The following is an 11,305-nucleotide window of genomic DNA, read 5'->3' as shown; positions in this document are numbered from 1 at the left end:
TTATAAGGGCACCACGGGGTGACCAGCCCCTCCCCACCCAGCCCCACCCCTCCCTTCCTCCCCCCACCCAGCCCCACCCTCCCCACCCAGCCCCACCCTCCCCACCCAGCCCCTCCCCACCCTTCCCTCTCTACGCAGCCCCTCCCTCCCAGCCCCTCCCTGCACGACGGACGGACAGACACAATAATCCCCTGTGGGCTGGTGTAACCAGGAGGTTCCTACCGGTATTATAATGATCATTACATCGCTGGATCGCGAGAGGCGTCGGTGGATTGGTGGAGGCATTCATCCAGCAGCGGACTGACCATGGCCAGTGACGACGATGACGATGATTGCTGCCCTAACATCCCCGGCGCGTGCGGGTAATGAGATGAATATCTTCTCGTGCACGGATGGAAATTACCGGTATTTAAATTGAAAATTTGACCCCTGCTGACAGTGAATATAATTGCCCATTGATTTTGGACTTTTTTTTTAATCTGCCAGCAGTAACCGTTTTGTGGGCTGCATGAAACTGATAAAAGTGCGTAAAGAGCTTTTTGATGTATTAACATTTTTCATAGCTGATAATGCATAAGGCGAACCACGTGGCGGGGAGTTTGCCCTCGCGCTTTGCGCAGCGGGTGGCCGAGGTCGACCGTCAAGCAACTCCACTTCCATTGAAGAGCTCTCCCTCCTTGCCCTCCCTCCCTCCCTCTCTCTCACTGTCACGCCTTTCAGTGTTTTTGTTTGTTTCCATTAATCCATTAGACGTAACCGTAATCTCACGATTATAAGCTGTGCTTGAACACAAGATGCAGAAAACCGTAGACTCACACAGAGACCCACAGACTTATACAGACGCAGATATCCGTAGACTCACACAGAGACCCACTGACTTATACAGACGCAGAGATCCATAGACTCACACAGAGACCCGTAGACTCACACAGAGATCCACAGACTTATACAGACGCAGATATCCATAGACTCACACAGAGACCCGAAGACTCACACAGAGACCCACAGACTTATACAGACGCAGAGATCCATAGACTCACACAGACATCCACAGATTTATACAGACGCAGAGATCCATAGACTCACACAGAGATCCACAGACTTATACAAACGCAGAGACCCGTAGACTCACACAGAGATCCACAGACTTATACAGACGCAGATATCCGTAGACTCACACAGAGATCCACAGACTTATACAGACGCAGATATCCGTAGACTCACACAGAGATCCACAGACTTATACAGACGCAGAGACATGTAGACTCACATAGAGATCCACAGACTTATACAGACGCAGAGATCCATAGACTCATACAGAGATCCACAGACTTATACAGACGCAGAGACATGTAGACTCACACAGAGATCCACAGACTTATACAGACGCAGAGATCCATAGACTCACACAGAGATCCACAGACTTATACAGACGCAGAGACCTGTAGACTCACACAGAGATCCACAGACTTATACAGACGCAGAGATCCATAGACTCACACAGAGATCCACAGACTTATACAGACGCAGAGATCCATAGACTCACACAGAGATCCACAGACTTATACAGACGCAGAGACCCGTAGACTCACACAGAGACCCACAGACTTATACAGACGCAGAGATCCATAAACTCACACAGAGATCCATAGATTCACACAGAGACCCATAGACTCGGACAAACATCCATAGACTCACGCGTAGACTCTTAGACTCGCACAGATACCAATCGATTCACCCAGGGATCCCATAGACTCACACAACAACCCATAGGTTAGAAGGGCAATGTAGATGACCCCGATGCAGGGCAGGAGGAGTAGGGGGAGACCGAGGCTGAGACGAACCGATGCGGTGGAGCGAGAGGCGAGGGCGATCGGTGCGACGAGAGGAGAGACCGCAGAACAGAAGCGCACGGAGGGAGAAAGTTTGAGCGGCCGACCCCGATGCAGCCACGGGAATTGTGGCTCACAGCAGAACAAACGTAACGGTGGTTGTCACGCTTTATTTTGGTGATTACCGAAACGTTTTTTGGTTTGGCCATGTTTGTTTGTTGTAGTACAGAGTTAGACTGATGGCCTTAATCTAAGTTGTCGTGTGGTTGTTGTTGTTTGACTTGCATCCCACTGGGATTTTTGCGCACAGTCTTGGTGTACGGTGCTTTTTCTGCAATATTTTGCTGTCTTTCTTGGATTTTCTGTTTGCACTTAGTCACATTTTCACTTTAAGATGTTTTCTTGTTCATGTTTTTGTTTTTTGTTTGTTGCGGTTGCACCCGATTCAAGAGCCGAATGGCTCACAGGGCTACACCTAATAAATGAACTTTGAACTTTGATGTGGAATTCCCTCTCTTAAGGCCACCGATGGAGACGGCCCTCCCCAACACTCGTCTCTGCGTCACGCGGCGTTGGCATTTGCCCGCCCGTGTTTTGTTTGAGCTTCGACACGAGGGCTGGGGAATCCGTTTCGCGCCTGAAAATGTGAAACGCGTTAGCGAGTGATGGATGTCCCGAGGCGGCTCGAGGGGGGGGGGGTGGGTGGGGGGGTGGATGGGGGGGTAGGTGGGTGGGTGGATGGGAGGGTGGGTGGGTGGGTGGGTGGATGGGGGGGTGGGTGGGTGGGTGGGGGGGTGGGTGGGTGGGTGGGGGGTGGATGGGTGGGTGGGGGGGGTGGGTGGGTGGGTGGGTGGGGGGGTGGGTGGGTGGGTGGGGGGGTGGGTGGGTGGGTGGGTGGATGGGGGGGTGGGTGGGTGGGTGGGTGGGGGGGTGGGTGGGGGGGTGGGTGGATGGGGGGGTGGATGGGTGGGTGGGTGGGGGGGTGGGTGGGTGGATGGGGGGGTGGGTGGGTGGGTGGGGGGGTGGATGGGGGGGTGGGTGGGTGGGTGGGTGGATGGGGGGGTGGGTGGGTGGGTGGATGGGGGGGTGGGTGGGTGGGTGGGGGGGTGGGTGGGTGGGTGGGGGGGGTGGATGGGTGGGTGGGGGGGGTGGGTGGGTGGGTGGGGGGGTGGGTGGGTGGGTGGGGGGGTGGGTGGGTGGGTGGGTGGGGGGGTGGGTGGATGGGGGGGTGGATGGGTGGGTGGGTGGGGGGGTGGGTGGGTGGATGGGGGGGTGGGTGGGTGGGTGGGTGGGGGGGTGGGTGAGTGGGTGGGTGGGGGGGTGGATGGGGGGGTGGGTCGGTGGGTGGGGGGGGGTGGGTGGGTGGGGGGGTGGATGGGGGGGTGGGTGGGGGGGGTGGATGGGGGGGTGGGTGGGTGGATGGGGGGGTGGGTGGGTGGATGGGGGGGTGGGTGGATGGGGGGGGTGGATGGGGGGGGGGTGGATGGGGGGGTGGGTGGGTGGGGGGGTGGGTGGGTGGATGGGTGGGTTGCTCGTGGCTCACAAATCCAGCGTCAGTTCCCTGAGCCAGCAACTCTGAGGTCCTGGGTTCAAGGCCCTGGCGAGACCAAGCTTGACCGCCTCGGGGTAATCAGGTTGCGGTGCACCGGCGGGTTCAATTACGTCGGCCAGATCAATGATAACCGCGTAAGAGAGCCCATCGAGTCACGCGTATTCCCCTTTGATTACACCGCACGGCTTCCTTCAGGAGTGGGGGAGAAATTGGCAGTGACAGATCGAAACAAATGGGTGGTGGGTTTTTTTTTTACTGCCTAAGCGCCGGCAAAACGGGGGCCATCAATTTAGAAGCCGCGAGCAGCCGAGTGGAGACTTTCGCCCGGAGCTCTCCGGGCAAACTCGCGTACGATCGGGAGGACCCAGATGTTGGAAGGCGCTGAGCCTCCCATCACGGCGGAAATCCTGGGTTCGAATCCGCGTTTTCAGCCGCTGCCCGTGATTCATCTGGGTTCGTAAGGGCAGTGAGCTGATGGTCTCAGTCCCGTCACCGATGACCGCACACACAATACAAAAACAATCCCATAATATTAAGGGTTTTGGTTTTCGATTTGAAGCTTTCGTGACTGCAAGGATTCATATTCTTAGGTTTTTTTTCGGTAAAGTCACGTAGGTAAAAAAATTTAAATTAATAAAAGTAAAATTAAAATAAAATAAAAATAAAAATCACGCGTAAATATAAATGTGTCGTTAAGCTCGCCACCACCCGACGCGGCCACTAAGTGAGGTTTGTCACGGACAATTCGAGTACTCGTGTGGGTTTACTCTCCAACACACCGGTGTTGCTGTACTAGTAACGAATTGGCACGTTTTGTTTACGTGACAAACCTTACTAATTGGCTGTGTCGAGTGGTGGCGGGGTTAACGTCAGATTTATATTTACGCAATCTAACCCAAAAAAACTCTGTAATGGATAATATTGGTTGCAAAAGCCTACTAAGGGTCAAATCTTATATGAGGGTTCACGCTTTTGTTTTGTTTAGGTTCAATCCCAGCTCTGCAGTTTAAAATAATTAGTTTGGCTGTCACGTGATGATCATTCCTGTCACGTGGCAAGGCGGCGGGTGAAGTGCTGCCCTCTACTGCGTGAGAGGTCACTCGGTGGCTAGGAGATGTTAACAACCTCGCCTGGTGTGCAGGAGGTCGTGAGTTCGATCTGCGACCCTGACGCCTGCTGCTGTATATTTGGAGTTTGCGTGTCTCTCTCTCTCTCATCATCATAACGGTGGCTAGGAGATGTTGACTACCTCTCCTGGTATGCAGGAGGTCGTGGGTTCGATCCCGACCCTGACGCCTGCTGTATATTTGGAGTTTGCGTGTCTTTCTGTCTCTCATCATCATCACGGTGGCTAGGAGATATTGACTACCTTGCCTGGTGTGCAGGAGGTCGTGGGTTCGATCCCGACCCTGACGGCTGCTGTATATTTGGAGTTTGCATGTTCTCTCCATTGCTGCGTTTAGAGTGTTGGCTGCTATAGATTTCCACGTGATAAGCCACTTCGTTGAACTATCATTTGTTGCCAGGTCGCTTCTAAAATAGACCTATATAGCTCATTGGGCCTTACTTGGTAAAATAAAATTAGGTACTAGGTAAATAGCTCTGTAATATCCACTTCCGAGGGTCGTTCTGCAAAACAGGGTCACTCTGCTTTGCCAGAATGTGTTCTTCATCTTGGGATGCGATGCCAGATAAAATAGTGGAAAAATGGCAAAAATGTGTTTATAGCAAAATGTATATATATATAGCTAGAAGGGTCGATACAGGGCTAATGCCTGCAGCAAGGAGACAACATTTAAACCGACCACTCCGAAACAGCCGCCCTTCAAACCCCTCGCGTTCACTCAACATCACAGCCCCCCATCACACCGAGAGAGAAAGTGAACAAAACAACCGTGCCGATTTTATTTTTTTCAGTGCACATAGAATCACAGTGGGACATCCGCGTGTCCAGGCGGACATGACGGAGAACAGCCCGGGTTGGGAACTCTGCCACTCCGCCCGGTGGGAGAGTTGTTCCGTTCATAGACTCACACGGAGGCCCATAGACTCACATAGAGACGCATAGACTCACACAGAAACCCATAGACTCAGACAGAGACCCATAGACTCACACAGAGACCGATAGACTCACACCGAGACCCATAGACTCACAGACCCATGGACTCACACAGAGACCCATAGACTCACACAGAGACCCATGGACTCACACAGAGACCCATAGACTCACACATACACCCATAGACTCACACAGAGACCCATAGACTCACACAGAGACACATAGACTCACACAGAGACCCATAGACTCACAGAGAGACCCATAGATTCACACAGAGACGCATAGACTCACACAGAGACCCATAGACTCACACAGAGACCCATAGACTCACACATACACCCATAGACTCACAGAGAGACCCATAGATTCACACAGAGACCCATAGACTCACACAGAGACCCATAGACTCACACAGAGACCCATAGACTCACACATACACCCATAGACTCACAGAGAAACCCATAGATTCACACAGAGACCCATAGGTTCACACAGAGACCCAAAGACTCACACAGAGACCCATAGACTCACAGAGAGACCCGCCTCTCGTGGAGGAGGTGGCCCTCCCCCCCGTGCCCCCCTCTCCCACGTGCCCCCCCCCCCTCCCGTCATGTTCTCAAGAACTCAGCGTCCTTGAGAAAAGTCACGTGTTCATTATTATTATTTTTCTTCCAATGGAATGTTCAAATGTTTGCATCGCTACCAAAAACAACCTTCACCCATCGCTCAGTCCTTTAAAAAAATACTGCATCTTGGATGTCACAATTTAAATGGAAAACTTGTGCCCGGGCAGTGGCGTGTGCGTTCCTGCAAGGGACACGGGAGCGGTGACTGCCGCGGTGCCGAGGCGGTCATGGAAGGGCGATGGAGGGAGGGGGACGCGTTGGGAACGGGCGACTAAAAGGGGATGCTGGGTGGAGGAATAATCGACGAGCTGAGACCGGTCGCCATGTGCACCCGAGGGCTGGAGGCGGTAGTCAAACCTACAACCAGCAGTGGGTAGGAAATGGGTAAATTTCGATGTGAAGCTTTCGTGACTGCAAGGATTCATATTCTTAGGTTTTTTCGGTAAAGTCACGTAGGTAAAAAAATAAAATTAATAAAAGTAAAATAAAAATAAAATTAATTTTTATTTTTGACTTTACCGAAAAAACCTAAGAATATCTTTCGGTAAAGTCACGTAGAAGGGAAATAATAAAATAATAAAAATAAAACATTATAATGATATAATTTACAAAACAATGCACCCATCCCATCAGGCCGAACGGCATTCCAGGAGTACAAATCATCAGCAAGCATTGGTCCAGGCAATCAGTTGTCGTTGACTCTGCTGATGAGACGCTGAAATGTCGAAACCAATCCTTGCCCCTAAACATCTGGGCAGTTAAATTTCGATTTAAAGCTTTCGTGACTGCAGGGATTCATCTTCTTGGTTCTTTCGGTAAAGTCACGTAGAAGGGAAATAATAAAATAATAAAAATTAAACAATGAAATGCTCACAACTATTCGATTGCAACACAAGCAATCGAAACGTCATGATAATTTTATTGTTTTATTTTTATTGTTTTATTATTTCCTTTTACGTGACTTTACCAAAGAACCAAGAATAGCACATGTATTGTTTTGCACAGATGTCGACTGGGGTGGAGCGGTGGTGCGGTGATTAGCGCATTGTGCAATGAATCCAACGACCTGAGTTTGATTTCCTGGCCACGGCTATCGTCAGTGGCTCGTGTCTGAACGGGGCCGTGGGCTCCTGCCCTTCATCAAGGGAACGCCGTGACCACGGCGTGTCTATCAAAATAACTGCAGAAAAAATAAAAAATGATATCTCATAGGCGACGTTGTAGGCAATGGGTCTTCTGCACAGCACATTTCCCAGTACGTCGCTAGTTTTACATACACACACACACACACACGTGTTACAGCCAGAGCGGTATTGGTGAATGCTCACTCAGTGTTTGTTCTTTGTGCGTGCGCGCCGCTCTGGCCGACGCAGCATCGCCAAACGGTGAGCATGGCAAAGCCCGCGCGCTGGTGTCCACCCCACGGTGTCCATCCGTTCATCTCCCGCGGTGTCCGTGCGTTCATCCTCGCGGTGTCCATCCGTTCATCCCCACGGTGTCCATCCGTTCATCCTCGCGTTGTCCGTGCGTTCATCCTCGCGGTATCCATCCGTTCATCCTCAAGGTGTCCATCCGTTCATCCCCACGGTGTCCATCCGTTCATCCCCGCGGTGTCCATCCGTTCATCCCCGCGGTGTCCGTGCGTTCATCCCCAACGGGCGCGCGCGCGCCTTGCCCGGGGCAGCGCTAGTCCTGCAATGGGGACGCATTCTGAAAAATTGCGTCAATGGTTTCATTTTGAAAAATGCCGGGTCCTGTGATGCATGAGGCCACTTGAAACAAACGGCTCCCCCTCCCCACCCTCCCCGCTTCTCCCGTCCCACACGAAGTTTGGGACCTGCATCGCCAGTGATTTACAAGCACGGATTTTAATAACACCGCCACCGTGTGAGCCAACCACGTGTGTACACAATAACCACGTGTGTCACGACAACCACGTGTGTACAGGTCAACCACGTGTGTTCACGCCAACCACGTGTTCACGCTAACCACGTGTACACGCCAACCACGTGTGTACACGCCAGGTCACTCTTGCGAATGAAACTCTTCTGGCCTCTTGAGTTCTCGCCTGGTTTCACGACATCACCCTGACCCAACTCGATATTGGCTGTGGAAAAAAGAAAAACCCTTGCGTGTTACGAAATTTAACAAGCGAGCGATGTTTTGGGCAGTTGCCTCCCTGCCGCGGAGAAGGGCCACTGCCCGAAACGTCCGTCAACGTTTCTGTTGCACGGCCGTGTTGGTGGCAGCGGTGGCGGTGAGCGAGCGAGGCGTTTTACGATTTTGCGCGTTGCCACTTCGCCACCGGCAGATGATGGGGTGACCTCTCCCCTCCGCTCTGCCACGGTAGCTGCAGCCGCGGCGTGGGCGGTGGATGGAATTTCACAAGCAAACACTGGTAACTCATTAACAAAAAATACTCATTTTCTGACGCCCTCGGCTCGCACAAACTTTTAAAATATTCAACAGCGCGCGCGTGCGGAGGACACCGAGCGTACGCGTCGTTCCGATCCGCGGTGTGCCCATCGCCCCGGTGTAATTCAGAAGAAGAAGAATAAAACCACAACAACAACAAAAAATACTCCGAAAATAAATCGAGCACGCCAAGCCACACGCCCATGGCGGGACGTTCTCTCAGCCTCGGGGCTTGTTAATTGATCGCGGGGAAAATGAGAGAGGAGAGAGGGGAGACAGAGCGAGCGAGAACCACCAAGACCTTGCTCGCTTTTTTCCCGGTGTAATGAGCTTGCTCGCTCGCTCGCCGCCTCCTCCGACAAGCGGTGGATGCCCCCCAAACGTTGGCATCGCGCACCATTTATCGCAGTTTCGGTTGAAAATAAACAAATAAAATCGTGATTAATGTCTTCGCGTTTGTTTACTTCCATTAAATGTCACGGGTGCGTGCGTGTGTTTTTTTTCCCTTCTTCTTCTTCGTACAAATAATTCTTTGGAACTTGACGGCGCGGGAATACTTTGGCAGACCGAGCCCGCCGTGGAAATGAATGTATTCGGCGGTGATGAATAAAAATGAAGTAATGAGCGTATGGCCGAAGGTGTGAGCCATCTGGATGCGCGGGGGAGGGTGAGGGGGGGTGGTACGGGTTGTGACGTTCCCGCGACACCCATCCGCAGCTGGTCATTGTCTCCGTGTAGCATCGCACCGCGCGTCTGATGTGTAGCGAATCTCACCCCACCCCCCACCCCACCCCTTTCCTCTCCATCTTTCTTAATTTGTCATATTCACCTCCCCCCCTCCTCCTGTTGTATTCCGGTGTTGTTGTGAGCGTCTTGTCCTCGACACGCGGAATACATCCGCGGTGCCTCGCGGAGTGATCGTTTGGTGCGAGGCTGCTCCTGCTGCTGCTGCTGCTCCTGCTGCTGCTGCTGCTGCTCCTGCTGCTCCTGCTGCTGCTGCTCCTGCTGCTGCTGCTCCTGCTGCTGCTGCTGCTGCTCCTGCTGCTGCTGCTCCTGCTGCTGCTGCTGCTGCTCCTGCTGCTGCTGCTGCTCCTGCTGCTGCTCCTGCTGCTGCTGCTGCTGCTCCTGCTGCTGCTGCTGCTGCTGCTCCTGCTGCTGCTGCTGCTGCTCCTGCTGCTGCTGCTGCTGCTCCTGCTGCTGCTGCTGTTGCTGCTGCTCCTGCTGCTGCTGCTCCTGCTGCTGCTCCTCCTGCTGCTGCTGCTGCTGCTCCTGCTGCTGCTCCTCCTGCTGCTGCTCCTGCTGCTCCTGCTGCTGCTGCTGCTATTGCTGCTCCTGCTGCTGCTGCTCCTGCTGCTGCTGCTCCTGCTGCTGCTGCTCCTGCTGCTGCTGCTGCTCCTGCTGCTGCTGCTGCTGCTATTGCTGCTCCTGCTGCTGCTGCTCCTGCTGCTGCTGCTGCTCCTGCTGCTGCTGCTGCTCCTGCTGCTGCTGCTCCTGCTGCTGCTGCTGCTCCTGCTGTTCCTGCTGCTGCTGCTGCTGCTCCTGCTGTTCCTGCTGCTGCTGCTGCTGCTCCTGCTGCTGCTGCTGCTGCTGCTCCTGCTGTTCCTGCTGCTGCTGCTGCTGCTGCTCCTGCTGCTGCTGCTCCTGCTGCTGCTGCTGCTCCTGCTGTTCCTGCTGCTGCTGCTGCTGCTGCTGCTCCTGCTGTTCCTGCTGCTGCTGCTGCTGCTCCTGCTGCTGCTCCTGCTGCTCCTGCTGCTGCTCCTGCTGCTCCTGCTGCTGCTGCTGCTCCTGCTGCTGCTGCTGCTCCTGCTGCTCCTGCTGCTGTTGCTGCTGCTCCTGCTGCTGCTGCTGCTGCTCCTGCTACTGCTGCTGCTGCTGCTGCTCCTGCTGCTCCTGCTGCTGCTGCTGCTCCTGCTACTGCTGCTGCTGCTCCTGCTGCTGCTGCTGCTGCTCCTGCTGCTCCTGCTGCTGCTGCTGCTGCTCCTGCTGCTGCTGCTGCTGCTCCTGCTGCTCCTGCTGCTGCTGCTGCTGCTGCTGCTCCTGCTGCTGCTCCTGCTGCTGCTGCTGCTGCTCCTGCTGCTCCTGCTGCTGCTGCTGCTGCTCCTGCTGCTCCTGCTGCTGCTCCTGCTGCTGCTGCTGCTCCTGCTGCTGCTGCTCCTGCTGCTGCTGCTGCTGCTCCTGCTGCTCCTGCTGCTGCTGCTGCTCCTGCTCCTGCTGCTCCTGCTGCTGCTGCTGCTGCTGCTCCTGCTGCTGCTGCTGCTGCTCCTGCTGCTGCTGCTCCTGCTGCTGCTCCTGCTGCTGCTGCTGCTCCTGCTGCTGCTGCTGCTGCTCCTGCTGCTGCTGCTCCTGCTGCTGCTCCTGCTGCTCCTGCTGCTCCTGCTGCTGCTGCTGCTGCTGCTCCTGCTGCTGCTGCTGCTGCTCCTGCTGCTGCTGCTCCTGCTGCTGCTCCTGCTGCTGCTGCTCCTGCTGCTGCTCCTGCTGCTGTTGCTGCTCCTGCTGCTGCTGCTGCTCCTGCTGCTGCTCCTGCTGCTGCTGCTGCTCCTGCTGCTGCTCGCTGCACGTGGAAGCGCCCCTTCCTCCGAGCAGCGAGTCGATCAGCCTGGTCGCGTGTGCTGGGGCGATGTGTGGGGTGGCTGCCATCTCTTCGAAGGCGTCTAGGCCGGCGTGGAAGAGTAGGCCAAATGGCCTCGAGAAGAACCGTCTGGATCTCTCTCTCTCGAGTGGAGTCTCCTCCCCACGCCCCCTTCCACCAACAGTGGTGCAAGCAAGCAAGTTGCAGGCCTGCGCCGTTACCCTTGCTCCGTGCGTGCACCTACGAAGTTGA

This window comes from Lampetra planeri, chromosome 49 (genome assembly GCF_965212315.1).
Source record: "Lampetra planeri chromosome 49, kcLamPlan1.2.h2, whole genome shotgun sequence".
Lineage (NCBI taxonomy): Eukaryota > Metazoa > Chordata > Hyperoartia > Petromyzontiformes > Petromyzontidae > Lampetra > Lampetra planeri.
This window is presented reverse-complemented; position numbering follows the sequence as displayed.